Source organism: Camellia sinensis, chromosome 2 (assembly GCF_055761805.1).
Source record: "Camellia sinensis isolate YWXY chromosome 2, ASM5576180v1, whole genome shotgun sequence".
In the NCBI taxonomy this organism is placed as follows: domain Eukaryota; kingdom Viridiplantae; phylum Streptophyta; class Magnoliopsida; order Ericales; family Theaceae; genus Camellia; species Camellia sinensis.
In genome coordinates, this window is record NC_138962.1 from 126703176 (window position 1) to 126730056 (window position 26881).

Genomic DNA, 26881 nt, shown 5'->3' on the forward strand with positions numbered 1-26881 from the left:
CATCTGTTGAATGCTATTGCTTTATTCATTGCTTATTTGTGGTTTAGTATATTTGTACTGGGCTGTGGCTCACCCTTTATGGGAACATCATTTTCAGGTTCATGTGATAAACTACCTCCAAGGACTTAGCTTGGGAGGGTTTGGCTTCTGGATTGAAGAAGACTACCTTTAGTTGATAGTTTTTATTTATTAGTACATGTAAACATTCAAGCCTAGGGCTTTTCTTGTATTGAGATTAGAACTCATATTTTGAATCCAAGTGTTCGCTTGGAAAGATGTAAGCCTGTAGGGCATTTTATTCGATGTTACATGTAATGAATTATTTAGTTATACTCTGATGAATGAATTAATAAATTGTCTTCTTTAAATAATGCATGTCAATGTTATATAATGGGTTAATTTTGAGGGCGTTACAAGTAATTTATCAGTAAATTACTCGATAAATTCTCTGTAAATTACTCAGTAAATTATTGGTAAATTCCCTGTAAATTACACAGTAAATTACTTCGTAAATTCTCACTAAATTACTCAGGAAATTTCTCATTAAATTACACGTAAAATTCTCTATAAATTTTTCAGCAAATTCTTAGTAATTTATCCGAAAATTCTGAGTAAATTCACAAAAAATTACAAGAATTTTTTTTTTGAATTAATCAGTAAATTATGAGTAAATTACTCAAAAAATTGTCAGAAAATTCTATATAAATTCAAAGTAATTTCTTAGTAAATTATTCAGCAAATTACTTAATAAATTCGTAGTAAATTCTCAATAAATTACTCGTTAAGCTTTCAATAAATTCTCTATAAATTACATTGTAAATTATCTGTAAATTATTTAATAAATTGTAAATAAGTTACTCAGAAAATTTTCAATAAATTCTAAGAAAGTTCTGTATAAATTCCGAGTAAATTACTCGGTAAATTCTCAATAAATTCTCTGTAAATTACTCAGTTAATTATCCATAAGTTCTCAAAAAATTCTGAGTCAATTACTTAGTAAATTACTCAGTAAATTATTAGAAAATTACTCTGTAAATTCCAAGAAAATAACACAGTAAATTATCTGTAAATTCTTAGTAAATTATTTAATAAATTCTAAATAAATTACTAAGTAAATTCTCAATAAATTACTCCCTAAATTCTCAGTAAATTACAAGTAAATTAATGAGTGAGTTATTCAGTAATTTATCAGTAAATTACTCGAGAAATTCCCTGTAAATTACTCAATAAATTATTGGTAAATTCTCTGTAAATTACTCAGTAAATTACTTCGTAAATTCTCACTAAATTACTCAGGAAATTTCTCATTAAATTACACGTAAAATTCTCTATAAATTATTCAGCAAATATCTTAGTAATTTATCAGAAAATTCTGAGTAAATTCACAAAAAATTACAAGAATTTTTTTTGTGAATTAATCAGTAAATTATGAGTAAATTACTCAAAAAATTGTCAGAAAATTCTATATAAATTCAAAGTAATTTCTTAGTAAATTATTCAGCAAATTACTTCATAAATTCGTAGTAAATTCTCAATAAATTACTCGTTAAGCTTTCAATAAATTCTCTATAAATTACATTGTAAATTATCTGTAAATTATTTAATAAATTGTAAATAAATTACTCAGAAAATTTTCAATAAATTCTAAGAAAGTTCTGTATAAATTCCGAGTAAATTACCCGGTAAATTCTCAATAAATTCTCTGTAAATTACTCAGTTAATTATCCATAAGTTCTCAAAAAATTCTGAGTCAATTACTTAGTAAATTACTCAGTAAATTATTAGAAAATTACTCTGTAAATTCCAAGAAAATAACACAGTAAATTATCTGTAAATTCTTAGTAAATTATTTAATAAACTCTAAATAAATTACTGAGTAAATTCTCAATAAATTACTCCCTAAATTCTCAGTAAATTACAAGTAAATTAATGAGTGAGTTATTCAGTAATTTATCAGTAAATTACTCGATAAATTCTCTGTAAATTACTCAGTAAATTACTTCGTAAATTCTCACTAAATTACTCAGGAAATTTCTCATTAAATTACACGTAAAATTCTCTATAAATTATTCAGCAAATATCTTAGTAATTTATCAGAAAATTCTGAGTAAATTCACAAAAAATTACAAGAATTTTTTTTGTGAATTAATCAGTAAATTATGAGTAAATTACTCAAAAAATTGTCAGAAAATTCTATATAAATTCAAAGTAATTTCTTAGTAAATTATTCAGCAAATTACTTCATAAATTCGTAGTAAATTCTCAATAAATTACTCGTTAAGCTTTCAATAAATTCTCTATAAATTACATTGTAAATTATCTGTAAATTATTTAATAAATTGTAAATAAATTACTCAGAAAATTTTCAATAAATTCTAAGAAAGTTCTGTATAAATTCCGAGTAAATTACCCGGTAAATTCTCAATAAATTCTCTGTAAATTACTCAGTTAATTATCCATAAGTTCTCAAAAAATTCTGAGTCAATTACTTAGTAAATTACTCAGTAAATTATTAGAAAATTACTCTGTAAATTCCAAGAAAATAACACAGTAAATTATCTGTAAATTCTTAGTAAATTATTTAATAAACTCTAAATAAATTACTGAGTAAATTCTCAATAAATTACTCCCTAAATTCTCAGTAAATTACAAGTAAATTAATGAGTGAGTTATTCAGTAATTTATCAGTAAATTACTCGATAAATTCTCTGTAAATTACTCAGTAAATTACTTCGTAAATTCTCACTAAATTACTCAGGAAATTTCTCATTAAATTACACGTAAAATTCTCTATAAATTTTTCAGCAAATATCTTAGTAATTTATCAGAAAATTCTGAGTAAATTCACAAAAAATTACAAGAATTTTTTTTGTGAATTAATCAGTAAATTATGAGTAAATTACTCAAAAAATTGTCAGAAAATTCTATATAAATTCAAAGTAATTTCTTAGTAAATTATTCAGCAAATTACTTCATAAATTCGTAGTAAATTCTCAATAAATTACTCGTTAAGCTTTCAATAAATTCTCTATAAATTACATTGTAAATTATCTGTAAATTATTTAATAAATTGTAAATAAATTACTCAGAAAATTTTCAATAAATTCTAAGAAAGTTCTGTATAAATTCCGAGTAAATTACCCGGTAAATTCTCAATAAATTCTCTGTAAATTACTCAGTTAATTATCCATAAGTTCTCAAAATATTCTGAGTCAATTACTTAGTAAATTACTCAGTAAATTATTAGAAAATTACTCTGTAAATTCCAAGAAAATAACACAGTAAATTATCTGTAAATTCTTAGTAAATTATTTAATAAACTCTAAATAAATTACTGAGTAAATTCTCAATAAATTACTCCCTAAATTCTCAGTAAATTACAAGTAAATTAATGAGTGAGTTATTCAGTAATTTATCAGTAAATTACTCGATAAATTCTCTGTAAATTACTCAGTAAATTACTTCGTAAATTCTCACTAAATTACTCAGGAAATTTCTCATTAAATTACACGTAAAATTCTCTATAAATTTTTCAGCAAATATCTTAGTAATTTATCAGAAAATTCTGAGTAAATTCACAAAAAATTACAAGAATTTTTTTTGTGAATTAATCAGTAAATTATGAGTAAATTACTCAAAAAATTGTCAGAAAATTCTATATAAATTCAAAGTAATTTCTTAGTAAATTATTCAGCAAATTACTTCATAAATTCGTAGTAAATTCTCAATAAATTACTCGTTAAGCTTTCAATAAATTCTCTATAAATTGCATTGTAAATTATCTGTAAATTATTTAATAAATTGTAAATAAATTACTCAGAAAATTTTCAATAAATTCTAAGAAAGTTCTGTATAAATTCCGAGTAAATTACCCGGTAAATTCTCAATAAATTCTCTGTAAATTACTCAGTTAATTATCCATAAGTTCTCAAAAAATTCTGAGTCAATTACTTAGTAAATTACTCAGTAAATTATTAGAAAATTACTCTGTAAATTCCAAGAAAATAACACAGTAAATTATCTGTAAATTCTTAGTAAATTATTTAATAAACTCTAAATAAATTACTGAGTAAATTCTCAATAAATTACTCCCTAAATTCTCAGTAAATTACAAGTAAATTAATGAGTGAGTTATTCAGTAATTTATCAGTAAATTACTCGATAAATTCTCTGTAAATTACTCAGTAAATTACTTCGTAAATTCTCACTAAATTACTCAGGAAATTTCTCATTAAATTACACGTAAAATTCTCTATAAATTTTTCAGCAAATATCTTAGTAATTTATCAGAAAATTCTGAGTAAATTCACAAAAAATTACAAGAATTTTTTTTGTGAATTAATCAGTAAATTATGAGTAAATTACTCAAAAAATTGTCAGAAAATTCTATATAAATTCAAAGTAATTTCTTAGTAAATTATTCAGCAAATTACTTCATAAATTCGTAGTAAATTCTCAATAAATTACTCGTTAAGCTTTCAATAAATTCTCTATAAATTGCATTGTAAATTATCTGTAAATTATTTAATAAATTGTAAATAAATTACTCAGAAAATTTTCAATAAATTCTAAGAAAGTTCTGTATAAATTCCGAGTAAATTACCCGGTAAATTCTCAATAAATTCTCTGTAAATTACTCAGTTAATTATCCATAAGTTCTCAAAAAATTCTGAGTCAATTACTTAGTAAATTACTCAGTAAATTATTAGAAAATTACTCTGTAAATTCCAAGAAAATAACACAGTAAATTATCTGTAAATTCTTAGTAAATTATTTAATAAACTCTAAATAAATTACTGAGTAAATTCTCAATAAATTACTCCCTAAATTCTCAGTAAATTACAAGTAAATTAATGAGTGAGTTATTCAGTAATTTATCAGTAAATTACTCGATAAATTCTCTGTAAATTACTCAGTAAATTATTGGTAAATTCTCTGTAAATTACTCAGTAAATTACTTCGTAAATTCTCACTAAATTACTCAGGAAATTTCTCATTAAATTACACGTAAAATTCTCTATAAATTTTTCAGCAAATATCTTAGTAATTTATCAGAAAATTCTGAGTAAATTCACAAAAAATTACAAGAATTTTTTTTGTGAATTAATCAGTAAATTATGAGTAAATTACTCAAAAAATTGTCAGAAAATTCTATATAAATTCAAAGTAATTTCTTAGTAAATTATTCAGCAAATTACTTCATAAATTCGTAGTAAATTCTCAATAAATTACTCGTTAAGCTTTCAATAAATTCTCTATAAATTACATTGTAAATTATCTGTAAATTATTTAATAAATTGTAAATAAATTACACAGAAAATTTTCAATAAATTCTAAGAAAGTTCTGTATAAATTCCGAGTAAATTACTCGGTAAATTCTCAATAAACTCTCTGTAAATTACTCAGTTAATTATCCATAAATTCTCAAAAAATTCTGAGTCAATTACTTAGTAAATTACTCAGTAAATTATTACAAAATTACTCTGTAAATTCCAAGAAAATAACACAGTAAATTATCTGTAAATTCTTAGTAAATTATTTAATAAATTCTAAATAAATTCTCAATAAATTACTCCCTAAATTCTCAGTAAATTACAAGTAAATTAATGAGTGAGTTATTCAGTAATTTATCAGTAAATTACTCGAGAAATTCCCTGTAAATTACTCAATAAATTATTGGTAAATTCTCTGTAAATTACTCAGTAAATTACTTCGTAAATTCTCACAAAATTACTCAGGAAATTTCTCATTAAATTACACGTAAAATTCTCTATAAATTTTTCAGCAAATATCCTAGTAATTTATCAGAAAATTCTGAGTAAATTCACAAAAAATTACAAGAATTTTTTTTGTGAATTAATCAGTAAATTATGAGTAAATTACTCAAAAAATTGTCAGAAAATTCTATATAAATTCAAAGTAATTTCTTAGTAAATTATTCAGCAAATTACTTCATAAATTCGTAGTAAATTCTCAATAAATTACTCGTTAAGCTTTCAATAAATTCTCTATAAATTACATTGTAAATTATCTGTAAATTATTTAATAAATTGTAAATAAATTACTCAAAGAATTTTCAATAAATTCTAAGAAAGTTCTGTATAAATTCCGAGTAAATTACTCGGTAAATTCTCAATAAATTCTCTGTAAATTACTCAGTTAATTATCCATTAGTTCTCAAAAAATTCTGAGTCAACTACTTAGTAAATTACTCAGTAAATTATTAGAAAATTACTCTGTAAATTCCAAGAAAATAACACAGTAAATTATCTATAAATTCTTAGTAAATTATTTAATAAACTCTAAATAAATTACTGAGTAAATTCTCAATAAATTACTCCCTAAATTCTCAGTAAATTACAAGTAAATTAATGAGTGAGTTATTCAGTAATTTATCAGTAAATTACTCGATAAATTCTCTGTAAATTACTCAGTAAATTATTGGTAAATTCTCTGTAAATTACTCAGTAAATTACTTCGTAAATTCTCACTAAATTACTCAGGAAATTTCTCATTAAATTACACGTAAAATTCTCTATAAATTTTTCAGCAAATATCTTAGTAATTTATCAGAAAATTCTGAGTAAATTCACAAAAAATTACAAGAATTTTTTTTGTGAATTAATCAGTAAATTATGAGTAAATTACTCAAAAAATTGTCAGAAAATTCTATATAAATTCAAAGTAATTTCTTAGTAAATTATTCAGCAAATTACTTCATAAATTCGTAGTAAATTCTCAATAAATTACTCGTTAAGCTTTCAATAAATTCTCTATAAATTGCATTGTAAATTATCTGTAAATTATTTAATAAATTGTAAATAAATTACTCAGAAAATTTTCAATAAATTCTAAGAAAGTTCTGTATAAATTCCGAGTAAATTACCCGGTAAATTCTCAATAAATTCTCTGTAAATTACTCAGTTAATTATCCATAAGTTCTCAAAAAATTCTGAGTCAATTACTTAGTAAATTACTCAGTAAATTATTAGAAAATTACTCTGTAAATTCCAAGAAAATAACACAGTAAATTATCTGTAAATTCTTAGTAAATTATTTAATAAACTCTAAATAAATTACTGAGTAAATTCTCAATAAATTACTCCCTAAATTCTCAGTAAATTACAAGTAAATTAATGAGTGAGTTATTCAGTAATTTATCAGTAAATTACTCGATAAATTCTCTGTAAATTACTCAGTAAATTATTGGTAAATTCTCTGTAAATTACTCAGTAAATTACTTCGTAAATTCTCACTAAATTACTCAGGAAATTTCTCATTAAATTACACGTAAAATTCTCTATAAATTTTTCAGCAAATATCTTAGTAATTTATCAGAAAATTCTGAGTAAATTCACAAAAAATTACAAGAATTTTTTTTGTGAATTAATCAGTAAATTATGAGTAAATTACTCAAAAAATTGTCAGAAAATTCTATATAAATTCAAAGTAATTTCTTAGTAAATTATTCAGCAAATTACTTCATAAATTCATAGTAAATTCTCAATAAATTACTCGTTAAGCTTTCAATAAATTCTCTATAAATTACATTGTAAATTATCTGTAAATTATTTAATAAATTGTTAATAAATTACACAGAAAATTTTCAATAAATTCTAAGAAAGTTCTGTATAAATTCCGAGTAAATTACTCGGTAAATTCTCAATAAACTCTCTGTAAATTACTCAGTTAATTATCCATAAGTTCTCAAAAAATTCTGAGTCAATTACTTAGTAAATTACTCAGTAAATTATTACAAAATTACTCTGTAAATTCCAAGAAAATAACACAGTAAATTATCTGTAAATTCTTAGTAAATTATTTAATAAATTCTAAATAAATTCTCAATAAATTACTCCCTAAATTCTCAGTAAATTACAAGTAAATTAATGAGTGAGTTATTCAGTAATTTATCAGTAAATTACTCGAGAAATTCCCTGTAAATTACTCAATAAATTATTGGTAAATTCTCTGTAAATTACTCAGTAAATTACTTCGTAAATTCTCACTAAATTACTCAGGAAATTTCTCATTAAATTACACGTAAGATTCTCTATAAATTTTTCAGCAAATATCCTAGTAATTTATCAGAAAATTCTGAGTAAATTCACAAAAAATTACAAGAATTTTTTTTGTGAATTAATCAGTAAATTATGAGTAAATTACTCAAAAAATTGTCAGAAAATTCTATATAAATTCAAAGTAATTTCTTAGTAAATTATTCAGCAAATTACTTCATAAATTCGTAGTAAATTCTCAATAAATTACTCGTTAAGCTTTCAATAAATTCTCTATAAATTGCATTGTAAATTATCTGTAAATTATTTAATAAATTGTAAATAAATTACTCAGAAAATTTTCAATAAATTCTAAGAAAGTTCTGTATAAATTCCGAGTAAATTACCCGGTAAATTCTCAATAAATTCTCTGTAAATTACTCAGTTAATTATCCATAAGTTCTCAAAAAATTCTGAGTCAATTACTTAGTAAATTACTCAGTAAATTATTAGAAAATTACTCTGTAAATTCCAAGAAAATAACACAGTAAATTATCTGTAAATTCTTAGTAAATTATTTAATAAACTCTAAATAAATTACTGAGTAAATTCTCAATAAATTACTCCCTAAATTCTCAGTAAATTACAAGTAAATTAATGAGTGAGTTATTCAGTAATTTATCAGTAAATTACTCGATAAATTCTCTGTAAATTACTCAGTAAATTATTGGTAAATTCTCTGTAAATTACTCAGTAAATTACTTCGTAAATTCTCACTAAATTACTCAGGAAATTTCTCATTAAATTACACGTAAAATTCTCTATAAATTTTTCAGCAAATATCTTAGTAATTTATCAGAAAATTCTGAGTAAATTCACAAAAAATTACAAGAATTTTTTTTGTGAATTAATCAGTAAATTATGAGTAAATTACTCAAAAAATTGTCAGAAAATTCTATATAAATTCAATATAATTTCTTAGTAAATTATTCAGCAAATTACTTCATAAATTCGTAGTAAATTCTCAATAAATTACTCGTTAAGATTTCAATAAATTCTCTATAAATTACATTGTAAATTATCTGTAAATTATTTAATAAATTGTAAATAAATTACTCAGAAAATTTTCAATAAATTCTAAGAAAGTTCTGTATAAATTCCGAGTAAATTACTCGGTAAATTCTCAATAAATTCTCTGTAAATTACTCAGTTAATTATCCATTAGTTCTCAAAAAATTCTGAGTCAATTACTTAATAAATTACTCAGTAAATTATTACAAAATTACTCTGTAAATTCCAAGAAAATAACACAGTAAATTATCAGTAAATTCTTAGTAAATTATTTAATAAACTCTAAATAAATTACTGAGTAAATTCTCAATAAATTACTCCCTAAATTCTCAGTAAATTACAAGTAAATTAATGAGTGAGTTATTCAGTAATTTATCAGTAAATTACTTGAGAAATTCCCTGTAAATTACTCAATAAATTATTGGTAAATTCTCTGTAAATTACTCAGTAAATTACTTCGTAAATTCTCACTAAATTACTCAGGAAATTTCTCATTAAATTACACGTAAAATTCTCTATAAATTTTTCAGCAAATATCCTAGTAATTTATCAGAAAATTCTGAGTAAATTCACAAAAAATTACAAGAATTTTTTTTGTGAATTAATCAGTAAATTATGAGTAAATTACTCAAAAAATTGTCAGAAAATTCTATATAAATTCAAAGTAATTTCTTAGTAAATTATTCAGCAAATTACTTCATAAATTCGTAGTAAATTCTCAATAAATTACTCGTTAAGCTTTCAATAAATTCTCTATAAATTACATTGTAAATTATCTGTAAATTATTTAATAAATTGTAAATAAATTACTCAAAGAATTTTCAATAAATTCTAAGAAAGTTCTGTATAAATTCCGAGTAAATTACTCGGTAAATTCTCAATAAATTCTCTGTAAATTACTCAGTTAATTATCCATTAGTTCTCAAAAAATTCTGAGTCAACTACTTAGTAAATTACTCAGTAAATTATTAGAAAATTACTCTGTAAATTCCAAGAAAATAACACAGTAAATTATCAGTAAATTCTTAGTAAATTATTTAATAAACTCTAAATAAATTACTGAGTAAATTCTCAATAAATTACTCCCTAAATTCTCAGTAAATTACAAGTAAATTAATGAGTGAGTTATTCAGTAATTTATCAGTAAATTACTCGATAAATTCTCTGTAAATTACTCAGTAAATTATTGGTAAATTCTCTATAAATTACTCCGTAAATTACTTCGTAAATTCTCACTAAATTACTCAGGAAATTTCTCATTAAATTACACGTAAAATTCTCTATAAATTTTTCAGCAAATATCTTAGTAATTTATCAGAAAATTCTGAGTAAATTCACAAAAAATTACAAGAATTTTTTTTGTGAATTAATCAGTAAATTATGAGTAAATTACTCAAAAAATTGTCAGAAAATTCTATATAAATTCAAAATAATTTCTTAGTAAATTATTCAGCAAATTACTTCATAAATTCGTAGTAAATTCTCAATAAATTACTCGTTAAGATTTCAATAAATTCTCTATAAATTACATTGTAAATTATCTGTAAATTATTTAATAAATTGTAAATAAATTACTCAGAAAATTTTCAATAAATTCTAAGAAAGTTCTGTATAAATTCCGAGTAAATTACTCGGTAAATTCTCAATAAATTCTCTGTAAATTACTCAGTTAATTATCCATTAGTTCTCAAAAAATTCTGAGTCAATTACTTAGTAAATTACTCAGTAAATTATTACAAAATTACTCTGTAAATTCCAAGAAAATAACACAGTAAATTATCAGTAAATTCTTAGTAAATTATTTAATAAACTCTAAATAAATTACTGAGTAAATTCTCAATAAATTACTCCCTAAATTCTCAGTAAATTACAAGTAAATTAATGAGTGAGTTATTCAGTAATTTATCAGTAAATTACTCGATAAATTCTCTGTAAATTACTCAGTAAATTATTGGTAAATTCTCTGTAAATTACTCAGTAAATTACTTCGTAAATTCTCACTAAATTACTCAGGAAATTTCTCATTAAATTACACGTAAAATTCTCTATAAATTTTTCAGCAAATATCTTAGTAATTTATCAGAAAATTCTGAGTAAATTCACAAAAAATTACAAGAATTTTTTTTGTGAATTAATCAGTAAATTATGAGTAAATTACTCAAAAAATTGTCAGAAAATTCTATATAAATTCAAAGTAATTTCTTAGTAAATTATTCAGCAAATTACTTCATAAATTCGTAGTAAATTCTCAATAAATTACTCGTTAAGCTTTCAATAAATTCTCTATAAATTACATTGTAAATTATCTGTAAATTATTTAATAAATTGTAAATAAATTACTCAGAAAATTTTCAATAAATTCTAAGAAAGTTCTGTATAAATTCCGAGTAAATTACTCGGTAAATTCTCAATAAATTCTCTGTAAATTACTCAGTTAATTATCCATAAGTTCTCAAAAAATTCTGAGTAAATTACTCAGTAAATTATTACAAAATTACTCTGTAAATTCCAAGAAAATAACACAGTAAATTATCTGTAAATTCTTAGTAAATTATTTAATAAACTCTAAATAAATTACTGAGTAAATTCTCAATAAATTACTCCCTAAATTCTCAATAAATTTCAAGTAAATTAATGAGTGAGTTATTCAGTAATTTATCAGTAAATTACTCGATAAATTCTCTGTAAATTACTCAGTAAATTATTGGTAAATTCTCTGTAAATTACTCAGTAAATTACTTCGTAAATTCTCACTAAATTACTCAGGAAATTTCTCATTAAATTACACGTAAAATTCTCTATAAATTATTCAGCAAATATCTTAGTAATTTATCAGAAAATTCTGAGTAAATTCACAAAAAATTACAAGAATTTTTTTTGTGAATTAATTAGTAAATTATGAGTAAATTACTCAAAAAGTTGTCAGAAAATTCTATATAAATTCAAAGTAATTTCCTAGTAAATTATTCAGCAAATTACTTCATAAATTCGTAGTAAATTCTCAATAAATTACTCGTTAAGCTTTCAATAAATTCTCTATGAATTACATTGTAAATTATCGGTAAATTATTTAATAACTTGTAAATAAATTACTCTGAAAATTTTCAATAAATTCTAAGAAAGTTCTGTATAAATTCCGAGTAAATTACTCGGTAAATTCTCAATAAATTCTCTGTAAATTACTCAGTTAATTATCCATAAGTTCTCAAAAAATTCTGAGTCAATTACTTAGTAAATTACTCTGTAAATTCCAAGAAAATAACGCAGTAAATTATCTGTAAATTCTTAGTAAATTATTTAATAAATTCTAAATAAATTACTGAGTAAATTCTCAATAAATTACTCCCTAAATTCTCAATAAATTACAAGTAAATTAATGAGTGAGTTATTCACTAATTTATCAGTAAATTACTCGATAAATTCTCTGTAAATTACTCAATAAATTATTGGTAAATTCTCTGTAAAGTACTCAGTAAATTACTTCGTAAATTCCCACTAAATTAGTCAGGAAAGTTCTCATTAAATTACACCTAAAATTCTCTATAAATTATTCAGCAAATATCTTAGTAATTTATCAGAAAATTCTGAGTAAATTCACAAAAAATTACAAGAATTTTTTTTGTGAATTAATCAGTAAATTATGAGTAAATTACTCAAAAAATTGTCAGAAAATTCTATATAAATTCAAAATAATTTCTTAGTAAATTATTCAGCAAATTACTTCCTAAATTCGTAGTAAATTCTCAATAAATTACTCGTTAAGCTTTCAATAAATTCTCTACAAATTACATTGTAAATTATCTGTAAATTATTTAACAAATTGTAAATAAATTACTCAGAAAATTTTCAATAAATTCTAAGAAAGTTCTGTACAAATTTCGAGTAAATTACTCGGTAAATTCTCAATAAATTCTCTGTAAATTACTCAGTTGATTATCCATAAGTTCTCAAAAAATTCTGAGTCAATTACTATGTAAATTATTAGAAAATTACTCTGTAAATTCCAAGAAAATAACGCAGTAAATTATCTGTAAATTCTTAGTAAATTATTTAATAAATTCTAAATAAATTACTGAGTAAATTCTCAATAAATTACTCCCTAAATTCTCAGTAAATTACAAGTAAATTAATGAGTCAGTTATTCAGTAATTTATCAATAAATTACTCGATAAATTCTCTGTAAATTACTCAGTAAATTATTGGTAAATTCTCTGTAAATTACTCAGTAAATTACTTCGTAAATTCTCACTAAATTACTCAGGAAATTTCTCATTAAATTACACGTAAAATTCTCTATAAATTATTTAGCAAAAATCTTAGTAATTTATCAGAAAATTCTGAGTAAATTCACAAAAAATTACAAGAATTTTTTTTTGTGAATTAATCAGTAAATTATGAGTAAATTACTCAAAAAATTGTCAGAAAATTCTATATAAATTCAAAGTAATTTCCTCGTAAATTATTCAGCAAATTACTTCATAAATTCGTAGTAAATTCTCAATAAATTACTCGTTAAGCTTTCAATAAATTCTCTATAAATTACAATGTAAATTATCTGTAAATTATTTAATAAATTGTAAATGAATTACTTAGAAAATTTTCAATAAATTCTAAGAAAATACTATATAAATTCCGAGTAAATTACTCGGTAAATTCTCAATAAATTCTCTGTAAATTACTCAGTTAATTATCCATAAGTTCTCAAAAAATTCTGAGTCAATTACTTTATAAATTACTCTGTAAATTCCAAGAAAATAACGCAGTAAATTATCTATAAATTCTTAGTAAATTATTTAATAAATTCTAAATAAATTACTGAGTAAATTCTCAATAAATTACTCCCTAAATTCTCAGTAAATTACAAAGAAATTAATGAGTGAGTTATTCAGTAATTTATCAGTAAATTACTCGATAAATTCTCTGTAAATTACTCAGTAAATTACTTTGTAAATTCCCACTAAATTACTCAGGTTATTTCTCATTAAATTACACGTAAAATTCTCTATAAATAATTCAGCAAATTCTTAGTAATTTATCAGAAAATTCTGAGTAAATTCACAAAAAAATTACAAGAATTTTTTTTGTGAATTAATCAGTAAATTATGAGTAAATTACTCAAAAAACTGTAAGAAAATTCTATATAAATTCAAAGTAGTTTCTTAGTAAATAATTCAGCAAATTACTTCATAAATTCGTAGTAAATTCTCAATAAATTACTCGTTAAGCTTTCAATAAACTCTCTATAAATTACGTTGTAAATTATCTGTAAATTATTTAACAAATTGTAAATAAGTTACTCAGAAAATTTTCAATAAATTCTAAGAAAGTTCTGTATAAATTTCGAGTAAATTACTCGGTAAATTCTCAATAAATTCTCTGTAAATTACTCAGTTGATTATCCATAAGTTCTCAAAAAATTCTGAGTCAATTACTATGTAAATTATTAGAAAATTACTCTGTAAATTCCAAGAAAATAACGCAGTAAATTATCTGTAAATTCTTAGTAAATTATTTAATAAATTCTAAATAAATTACTAAGTAAATTCTTAATAAATTACTCCCTAAATTCTCAGTAAATTACAAGTAAATTAATGAGTCAGTTATTCAGTAATTTATCAGTAAATTACTCGATAAATTCTCTATAAATTACTCAGTAAATTATTGGTAAATTCTCTGTAAATTACTCAGTAAATTACTTCGTAAATTCTCACTAAATTACTCAGGAAATTTCTAATTAAATTACACGTAAAATTCTCTATAAATTATTTAGCAAATATCTTAGTAATTTATCAGAAAATTCTGAGTAAATTCACAAAAAATTACAAGAATTTTTTTTTGTGAATTAATCAGTAAATTATGAGTAAATTACTCAAAAAATTGTCAGAAAATTCTATATAAATTCAAAGTAATTTCCTAGTAAATTATTCAGCAAATTACTTCATAAATTCGTAGTAAATTCTCAATAAATTACTCGTTAAGCTTTCAATAAATTCTCTATAAATTACAATGTAAATTATCTGTAAATATTTAATAAATTGTAAATGAATTACTTAGAAAATTTTCAATAAATTCTAAGAAAGTTCTGTATAAATTTCGAGTAAATTACTCGGTAAATTCTCAATAAATTCTCTGTAAATTACTCAGTTGATTATCCATAAGTTCTCAAAAAATTCTGAGTCAATTACTATGTAAATTGTTAGAAAATTACTCTGTAAATTCCAAGAAAATAACGCAGTAAATTATCTGTAAATTCTTAGTAAATTATTTAATAAATTCTAAATAAATTACTAAGTAAATTCTCAATAAATTACTCCCTAAATTCTCAGTAAATTACAAGTAAATTAATGAGTCAGTTATTCAGTAATTTATCAGTAAATTACTCGATAAATTCTCTATAAATTACTCAGTAAATTATTGGTAAATTCTCTGTAAATTACTCAGTAAATTACTTCGTAAATTCTCACTAAATTACTCAGGAAATTTCTAATTAAATTACACGTAAAATTCTCTATAAATTATTTAGCAAATATCTTAGTAATTTATCAGAAAATTCTGAGCAAATTCACAAAAAATTACAAGAATTTTTTTTTGTGAATTAATCAGTAAATTATGAGTAAATTACTCAAAAAATTGTCAGAAAATTCTATATAAATTCAAAGTAATTTCCTAGTAAATTATTCAGCAAATTACTTCATAAATTCGTAGTAAATTCTCAATAAATTACTCGTTAAGCTTTCAGTAAATTCTCTATAAATTACAATGTAAATTATCTGTAAATTATTTAATAAATTGTAAATGAATTACTTAGAAAATTTTCAATAAATTCTAAGAAAATACTATATAAATTCCGAGTAAATTACTCGGTAAATTCTCAATAAATTCTCTGTAAATTACTCAGTTAATTATCCATAAGTTCTCAAAAAATTCTGAGTCAATTACTTTGTAAATTACTCTGTAAATTCCAAGAAAATAACGCAGTAAATTATCTATAAATTCTTAGTAAATTATTTAATAAATTCTAAATAAATTACTGAGTAAATTCTCAGTAAATTACTCCCTAAATTCTCAGTAAATTACAAAGAAATTAATGAGTGAGTTATTCAGTAATTTATCAGTAAATTACTCGATAAATTCTCTGTAAATTACTCAGTAAATTACTTTGTAAATTCCCACTAAATTACTCAGGATATTTCTCATTAAATTACACGTAAAATTCTCTATAAATTATTCAGCAAATTCTTAGTAATTTATCAGAAAATTCTGAGTAAATTCACAAAAAAATTACAAGAATTTTTTTTGTGAATTAATCAGTAAATTATGAGTAAATTACTCAAAAAACTGTAAGAAAATTCTATATAAATTCAAAATAGTTTCTTAGTAAATTATTCAGCAAATTACTTCATAAATTCGTAGTAAATTCTCAATAAATTACTCGTTAAGCTTTCAATAAACTCTCTATAAATTACATTGTAAATTATCTGTAAATTATTTAACAAATTGTAAATAAATTACTCAGAAAATTTTCAATAAATTCTAAGAAAGTTCTGTATAAATTTCGAGTAAATTACTCGGTAAATTCTCAATAAATTCTCTGTAAATTACTCAGTTGATTATCCATAAGTTCTCAAAAAATTCTGAGTCAATTACTATGTAAATTATTAGAAAATTACTCTGTAAATTCCAAGAAAATAACGCAGTAAATTATCTGTAAATTCTTAGTAAATTATTTAATAAATTCTAAATAAATTACTGAGTAAATTCTCAATAAATTACTCCCTAAATTCTCATTAAATTACAAGTAAATTAATGAGTCAGTTATTCAGTAATTTATCAGTAAATTACTCGATAAATTCTCTGTAAATTACTCAGTAAATTATTGGTAAATTCTCTGTAAATTACTCAGTAAATTACTTCGTAAATTCTCACTAAATTACTCAGGAAATTTCTCATTAAATTATACGTAAAATTCTCTATAAATTATTTAGCAAAAATCTTAGTAATTTATCAGAAAATTCTGAGTAAATTCACAAAAAATTACAAGAATTTTTTTTTGTGAATTAATCAGTAAATTATGAGTAAATTACTCAAAAAATTGTCAGAAAATTCTATATAAATTCAAAGTAATTTCCTAGTAAATTATTCAGCAAATTACTTCTTAAATTCGTAGTAAATTCTCAATAAATTACTCGTTAAGCTTTCAATAAATTCTCTATAAATTACATTGTAAATTGTCTATAAATTATTTAATAAATTGTAAATGAATTACTTAGAAAATTTTCAATAAATTCTAAGAAAATACTAAATAAATTCCGAGTAAATTACTCGGTAAATTCTCAATAAATTCTCTGTAAATTACTCAGTTAATTATCCATAAGTTCTCAAAAAATTCTGAGTCAATTACTTTGTAAATTACTCTGTAAATTCCAAGAAAATAACGCAGTAAATTATCTATAAATTCTTAGTAAATTATTTAATAAATTCTAAATAAAATACTGAGTAAATTCTCAATAAATTACTCCCTAAATTCTCAGTAAATTACAAAGAAATTAATGAGTGAGTTATTCAGTAATTTATCAGTAAATTACTCGATAAATTCTCTGTAAATTACTCAGTAAATTATTGGTAAATTCTCTGTAAATTACTCAGTAAATTACTTTGTAAATTCCCACTAAATTACTCAGGATATTTCTCATTAAATTACACATAAAATTCTCTATAAATTATTCAGCAAATTCTTAGTAATTTATCAGAAAATTCTAAGTAAATTCACAAAAAAATTACATGAATTTTTTTTGTGAATTAATCAGTAAATTATGAGTAAATTACTCAAAAAACTGTAAGAAAATTCTATATAAATTCAAAGTAGTTTCTTAGTAAATTATTCAGCAAATTACTTCATAAATTCGTAGTAAATTCTCAATAAATTACTCGTTAAGCTTTCAATAAATTCTCTATAAATTACATTGTAAATTATCTGTAAATTATTTAACAAATTGTAAATAAATTACTCAGAAAATTTTAAATAAATTATAAGAAAGTTCTGTATAAATTTCGAGTAAATTACTCGGTAAATTCTCAATAAATTCTCTGTAAATTACTCAGTTTATTATCCATAAGTTCTCAAAAAATTCTGAGTCAATTACTATGTAAATTATTAGAAAATTACTCTGTAAATTCCAAGAAAATAACGCAGTAAATTATCTGTAAATTCTTAGTAAATTATTTAATAAATTCTAAATAAATTACTGAGTAAATTCTCAATAAATTACTCCCTAAATTCTCAGTAAATTACAAGTAAATTAATGAGTCAGTTATTCAGTAATTTATCAGTAAACTACTCGATAAATTCTCTGTAAATTACTCAGTAAATTATTGGTAAATTCTCTGTAAATTACTCAGTAAATTACTTCGTAAATTCTCACTAAATTACTCAGGAAATTTCTCATTAAATTACACGTAAAATTCTCTATAAATTATTTAGCAAATATCTTAGTAATTTATCAGAAAATTCTGAGTAAATTCACAAAAAATTACAAGAATTTTTTTTTGTGAATTAATCAGTAAATTATGAGTAAATTACTCAAAAAATTGTCAGAAAATTCTATATAAATTCAAAGTAATTTCCTAGTAAATTATTCAGCAAATTACTTCATAAATTCGTAGTAAATTCTCAATAAATTACTCGTTAAGCTTTCAATAAATTCTCTATAAATTATCTGTAAATTATTTAATAAATTGTAAATGAATTGCTTAGAAAATTTTCAATAAATTCTAAGAAAATACTAAATAAATTCCGAGTAAATTACTCGGTAAATTCTCAATAAATTCTCTGTAAATTACTCAGTTGATTATCCATAAGTTCTCAAAAAATTCTGAGTCAATTACTTTGTAAATTACTCTGTAAATTCCAAGAAAATAACGCAGTAAATTATCTATAAATTCTTAGTAAATTATTTAATAAATTCTAAATAAATTACTGAGTAAATTCTCAATAAATTACTCCCTAAATTCTCAGTAAACTACAAGTAAAAATTAATGAGTGAGTTATTCAGTAATTTATCAGTAAATTACTCGATAAATTCTCTGTAAATTACTCAGTAAATTGTTGGTAAATTCTCTGTAAATTACTCAGTAAATTACTTTGTAAATTCCCACTAAATTACTCAGGATATTTCTCATTAAATTACACGTAAAATTCTCTATAAATTATTCAGCAAATTCTTAGTAATTTATCAGAAAATTCTGAGTAAATTCACAAAAAAATTACAAGAATTTTTTTTGTGAATTAATCAGTAAATTATGAGTAAATTACTCAAAAAACTGTAAGAAAATTCTATATAAATTCAAAGTAGTTTCTTAGTAAATTATTCAGCAAATTACTTCATAAATTCGTAGTAAATTCTCAATAAATTACTCGTTAAGCTTTCAATAAACTCTCTATAAATTACATTGTAAATTATCTGTAAATTATTTAACAAATTGTAAATAAATTACTCAGAAAATTTTCAATAAATTCTAAGAAAGTTCTGTATAAATTTCGAGTAAATTACTCGGTAAATTCTCAATAAATTCTCTGTAAATTACTCAGTTGATTATCCATAAGTTCTCAAAAAATTCTGAGTCAATTACTATGTAAATTATTAGAAAATTACTCTGTAAATTCCAAGAAAATAACGCAGTAAATTATCTGTAAGTTCTTAGTAAATTATTTAATAAATTCTAAATAAATTACTGAATAAATTCTCAATAAATTACTCCCTAAATTCTCAGTAAATTACAAGTAAATTAATGAGTCAGTTATTCAGTAATTTATCAGTAAATTACTCGATAAATTCTCTGTAAATTACTCAGTAAATTATTGGTAAATTCTCTGTAAATTACTCAGTAAATTACTTCGTAAATTCTCACTAAATTACTCAGGAAATTTCTCATTAAATTACACGTAAAATTCTCTATAAATTATTTAGCAAAAATCTTAGTAATTTATCAGAAAATTCTGAGTAAATTCACAAAAAATTACAAGAATTTTTTTTTGTGAATTAATCAGTAAATTATGAGTAAATTACTCAAAAAATTGTCAGAAAATTCTATATAAATTCAAAGTAATTTCCTAGTAAATTATTCAGCAAATTACTTCTTAAATTCGTAGTAAATTCTCAATAAATTACTCGTTAAGCTTTCAATAAATTCTCTATAAATTACATTGTAAATTATCTGTAAATTATTTAATAAATTGTAAATGAATTACTTAGAAAATTTTCAATAAATTCTAAGAAAATACTAAATAAATTCCGAGTAAATTACTCGGTAAATTCTCAATAAATTCTCTGTAAATTACTCAGTTAATTATCCATAAGTTCTCAAAAAATTCTGAGTCAATTACTTTGTAAATTACTCTGTAAATTCCAAGAAAATAACGCAGTAAATTATCTATAAATTCTTAGTAAATTATTTAATAAATTCTAAATAAATTACTGAGTAAATTCTCAATAAATTACTCCCTAAATTCTCAGTAAATTACAAAGAAATTAATGAGTGAGTTATTCAGTAATTTATCAGTAAATTACTCGATAAATTCTCTGTAAATTACTCAGTAAATTATTGGTAAATTCTCTGTAAATTACTCAGTAAATTACTTTGTAAATTCCCACTAAATTACTCAGGATATTTCTCATTAAATTACACATAAAATTCTCTATAAATTATTCAGCAAATTCTTAGTAATTTATCAGAAAATTCTAAGTAAATTCACAAAAAAATTACATGAATTTTTTTTGTGAATTAATCAGTAAATTATGAGTAAATTACTCAAAAAACTGTAAGAAAATTCTATATAAATTCAAAGTAGTTTCTTAGTAAATTATTCAGCAAATTACTTCATAAATTCGTAGTAAATTCTCAATAAATTACTCGTTAAGCTTTCAATAAATTCTCTATAAATTACATTGTAAATTATCTGTAAATTATTTAACAAATTGTAAATAAATTACTCAGAAAATTTTCAATAAATTATAAGAAAGTTCTGTATAAATTTCGAGTAAATTACTCGGTAAATTCTCAATAAATTCTCTGTAAATTACTCAGTTTATTATCCATAAGTTCTCAAAAAATTCTGAGTCAATTACTATGTAAATTATTAGAAAATTACTCTGTAAATTCCAAGAAAATAACGCAGTAAATTATCTGTAAATTCTTAGTAAATTATTTAATAAATTCTAAATAAATTACTGAGTAAATTCTCAATAAATTACTCCCTAAATTCTCAGTAAATTACAAGTAAATTAATGAGTCAGTTATTCAGTAATTTATCAGTAAACTACTCGATAAATTCTCTATAAATTACTCAGTAAATTATTGGTAAATTCTCTGTAAATTACTCAGTAAATTACTTCGTAAATTCTCACTAAATTACTCAGCAAAATTTCTCATTAAATTACACGTAAAATTCTCTATAAATTATTTAGCAAATATCTTAGTAATTTATCAGAAAATTCTGAGTAAATTCACAAAAAATTACAAGAATTTTTTTTTGTGAATTAATCAGTAAATTATGAGTAAATTACTCAAAAAATTGTCAGAAAATTCTATATAAATTCAAAGTAATTTCCTAGTAAATTATTCAGCAAATTACTTCATAAATTCGTAGTAAATTCTCAATAAATTACTCGTTAAGCTTTCAATAAATTCTCTATAAATTATCTGTAAATTATTTAATAAATTGTAAATGAATTGCTTAGAAAATTTTCAATAAATTCTAAGAAAATACTAAATAAATTCCGAGTAAATTACTCGGTAAATTCTCAATAAATTCTCTGTAAATTACTCAGTTGATTATCCATAAGTTCTCAAAAAATTCTGAGTCAATTACTTTGTAACGCCCTCAAAATAATAACTTTAAACCCATTAAATAAGACATGCATTGGTATTCAAAAGCTTCACATTCTTTCATTTATCAGAGTTTCATTACAAAAAGTATTACATGTTAACAACAAAAGCAAATGCCCTATGGGCTTACAGCTTTCCAAGTTAACACTTGGTTACAACAAAAGAGTACTAACTCAAACACGTTAAGCCCTTGGCTTGAATTTACATGTAATACATCAAAAGTAAAACAACAAAAAGTCCGCCTCTGGCCTCCCAAGCTACGTCCTTGGAGGTGGCATGCTACCTGTACCTGAAAATGATATTCCCATATAGGGTGAGCCACAGCCCAGTAGAAATACACTAAACCAACCATGAACAATGACTAAAAGATTAGCAACTGATAGATGGTCAACACTGACACTTCCATTTACATCTCCCTACGTTACCATGACAGCCAAGTCTATATTACAATTCACTTTTCATTTTTGTTCAACTTTGAGTTTGAAAACAAGGCTCAGTACTCTGGCCAGAACGTTTGATGACATTATAGTTCATCACTAGAACACTTTCGAAATCCAAGGTGGATACACAATATTTTGTTGTATCAATAACACATAAACTACTCCCATACTTCGCAAATTACCAAAATTTAAAGACAAAATCCATAGAGAGGAGTAGGATATCCCTACCTCAAATTCAGAGCTCCAAGGGAGAAGATGAGTAAAACTCAGAAGTGCTCCAAATCCCAAATTTCTCAGATCTCAACAAAGCCCTCGACGATCAACACACTTCTTACAAAGGCCCAAGGTGAGGAAAACACTCTAGGTAGATCAATCCTAAGAGAGAAGTTCGGTTTTAGAGTGAGGTGCTCTCCAATGGAGGTTTTGAAAAAGTAAGAGAGAGAAAGGAAATCAAAAAGTGATCAAAAAGGTGGTTTCACGAACTGATATAAAAGCAGGTCCGCTCGAGCGTACAACACCCCGCTCGAGCGTACAGACACAAGTTCACGCTCGAGCGTACAAAGATCCGCTCGAGCGCCGGGTGCACTCTCCCAGAATTTTCTGCAGACGACCAAAATGCTGAGAGAAGGAAATTCACGCTCGAGCGTCCAAACTGCCGCTCGAGCGTAAAGGCAGCAACAAAAGCTCGCTCGAGCACAAAACCGCCGCTCGAGCGGAGAGACCAAAACCTGGGCACAATTTCAAAGCTTTAAAACACAACCAACTAATTCCCAACTTGCCCAACACAACCCAAAACTCTAAAACAAAGAGTAAGGGATAGAAATGAGGATAAGACAACAACGAATCTACGAAACTGAGTCCAGATTATAGTTATACAACAACAGGGAATACCGGGATCGCTATATACTTTGTAAATTACTCTGTAAATTCCAAGAAAATAACGCAGTAAATTATCTATAAATTCTTAGTAAATTATTTAATAAATTCTAAATAAATTACTGAGTAAATTCTCAATAAATTACTCCCTAAATTCTCAGTAAATTACAAGTAAATTAATGAGTGAGTTATTCAGTAATTTATCAGTAAATTACTCGATAAATTCTCTGTAAATTACTCAGTAAATTGTTGGTAAATTCTCTGTAAATTACTCAGTAAATTACTTTGTAAATTCCCACTAAATTACTCAGGATATTTCTCATTAAATTACACGTAAAATTCTCTATAAATTATTCAGCAAATTCTTAGTAATTTATCAGAAAATTCTGAGTAAATTCACAAAAAAATTACAAGAATTTTTTTTGTGAATTAATCAGTAAATTATGAGTAAATTACTCAAAAAACTGTAAGAAAATTCTATATAAATTCAAAGTAGTTTCTTAGTAAATTATTCAGCAAATTACTTCATAAATTCGTAGTAAATTCTCAATAAATTACTCGTTAAGCTTTCAATAAACTCTCTATAAATTACATTGTAAATTATCTGTAAATTATTTAACAAATTGTAAATAAATTACTCAGAAAATTTTCAATAAATTCTAAGAAAGTTCTGTATAAATTTCGAGTAAATTACTCGGTAAATTCTCAATAAATTCTCTGTAAATTACTCAGTTGATTATCCATAAGTTCTCAAAAAATTCTGAGTCAATTACTATGTAAATTATTAGAAAATTACTCTGTAAATTCCAAGAAAATAACGCAGTAAATTATCTGTAAATTCTTAGTAAATTATTTAATAAATTCTAAATAAATTACTGAGTAAATTCTCAATAAATTACTCCCTAAATTCTCAGTAAATTACAAGTAAATTAATGAGTCAGTTATTCAGTAATTTATCAGTAAATTACTCGATAAATTTTCTGTAAATTACTCAGTAAATTATTGGTAAATTCTCTGTAAATTACTCAGTAAATTACTTCGTAAATTCTCACTAAATTACTCAGGAAATTTCTCATTAAATTACACGTAAAATTCTCTATAAATTATTTAGCAAATATCTTAGTAATTTATCAGAAAATTCTGAGTAAATTCACAAAAAATTACAAGATTTTTTTTTGTGAATTAATTAGTAAATTATGAGTAAATTACTCAAAAAATTGTCAGAAAATTCTATATAAATTCAAAGTAATTTCCTAGTAAATTATTCAGCAAATTACTTCATAAATTCGTAGTAAATTCTCAATAAATTACTCGTTAAGCTTTCAACAAATTCTCTATAAATTACATTGCAAATTATCTGTAAATTATTTAACAAATTGTAAATAAATTACTCAGAAAATTTTCAATAAATTCTAAGAAAGTTCTGTATAAATTTCGAGTAAATTACTCGGTAAATTCTCAATAAATTCTCTGTAAATTACTCAGTTGATTATCCATAAGTTCTCAAAAAATTCTGAGTCAATTACTATGTAAATTATTAGAAAATTACTCTGTAAATTCCAAGAAAATAACGCAGTAAATTATCTGTAAATTCTTAGTAAATTATTTAATAAATTCTAAATAAATTACTGAGTAAATTCTCAATAAATTACTCCCTAAATTCTCAGTAAATTACAAGTAAATTAATGAGTCAGTTATTCAGTAATTTATCAGTAAATTACTCGATAAATTCTCTGTAAATTATTGGTAAATTCTCTGTAAATTACTCAGTAAATTACTTTGTAAATTCCCACTAAATTACTCAGGATATTTCTCATTAAATTACACGTAAAATTCTCTATAAATTATTCAGCAAATTCTTAGTAATTTATCAGAAAATTCTGAGTAAATTCACAAAAAAATTACAAGAATTTTTTTTGTGAATTAATCAGTAAATTATGAGTAAATTACTCAAAAAACTGTAAGAAAATTCTATATAAATTCAAAGTAGTTTCTTAGTAAATTATTCAGCAAATTACTTCATAAATTCGTAGTAAATTCTCAATAAATTACTAGTTAAGCTTTCAATAAATTCTCTATAAATTACATTGTAAATTATCTGTAAATTATTAAACAAATTGTAAATAAATTACTCAGAAAATTTTCAATAAATTCTAAGAAAGTTCTGTATAAATTTCGAGTAAATTACTCGGTAAATTCTCAATAAATTCTCTGTAAATTACTCAGTTGATTATCCATAAGTTCTCAAAAAATTCTGAGTCAATTACTATGTAAATTATTAGAAAATTACTCTGTAAATTCCAAGAAAATAACGCAGTAAATTATCTGTAAATTCTTAGTAAATTATTTAATAAATTCTAAATAAATTACTGAGTAAATTCTCAATAAATTACTCCCTAAATTCTCAGTAAATTACAAGTAAATTAATGAGTCAGTTATTCAGTAATTTATCAGTAAATTACTCGATAAATTTTCTGTAAAGTACTCAGTAAATTATTGGTAAATTCTCTGCAAATTACTCAGTAAATTACTTCGTAAATTCTCACTAAATTACTCAGGAAATTTCTCATTAAATTACACGTAAAATTCTCTATAAATTATTTAGCAAATATCTTAGTAATTTATCAGAAAATTCTGAGTAAATTCACAAAAAATTACAAGAATTTTTTTTTGTGAATTAATCAGTAAATTACACAAAAAATTGTCAGAAAATTCTATATAAATTCAAAGTAATTTCCTAGTAAATTATTCAGCAAATTACTTCATAAATTCGTAGTAAATTCTCAATAAATTACTCGTTAAGCTTTCAATAAATTCTCTAAAAATTATCTGTAAATTATTTAATAAATTGTAAATGAATTACTTAGAAAATTTTCAATAAATTCTAAGAAAATACTATATAAATTCCGAGTAAATTACTCGGTAAATTCTCAATAAATTCTCTGTAAATTACTCAGTTAATTATCCATAAGTTCTCAAAAAATTCTGAGTCAATTACTTTGTAAATTACTCTGTAAATTCCAAGAAAATAACGCAGTAAATTATCTATAAATTCTTAGTAAATTATTTAATAAATTCTAAATAAATTACTGAGTAAATTCTCAATAAATTACTCCCTAAATTCTCAGTAAATTACAAGTAAATTAATGAGTGAGTTATTCAGTAGTTTATCAGTAAATTACTCGATAAATTCTCTGTAAATTACTCAGTAAATTACTTTGTAAATTCCCACTAAATTACTCAGGATATTTCTCATTAAATTACACGTAAAATTCTCTATAAATTATTCAGCAAATTCTTAGTAATTTATCAGAAAATTCTGAGTAAATTCACAAAAAAATTACAAGAATTTTTTTTGTGAATTAATCAGTAAATTATGAGTAAATTACTCAAAAAACTGTAAGAAAATTCTATATAAATTCAAAGTAGTTTCTTAGTAAATTATTCAGCAAATTACTTCATAAATTCGTAGTAAATTCTCAATAAATTACTCGTTAAGCTTTCAATAAACTCTCTATAAATTACATTGTAAATTATCTGTAAATTATTTAACAAATTGTAAATAAATTACTCAGAAAATTTTCAATAAATTCTAAGAAAGTTCTGTATAAA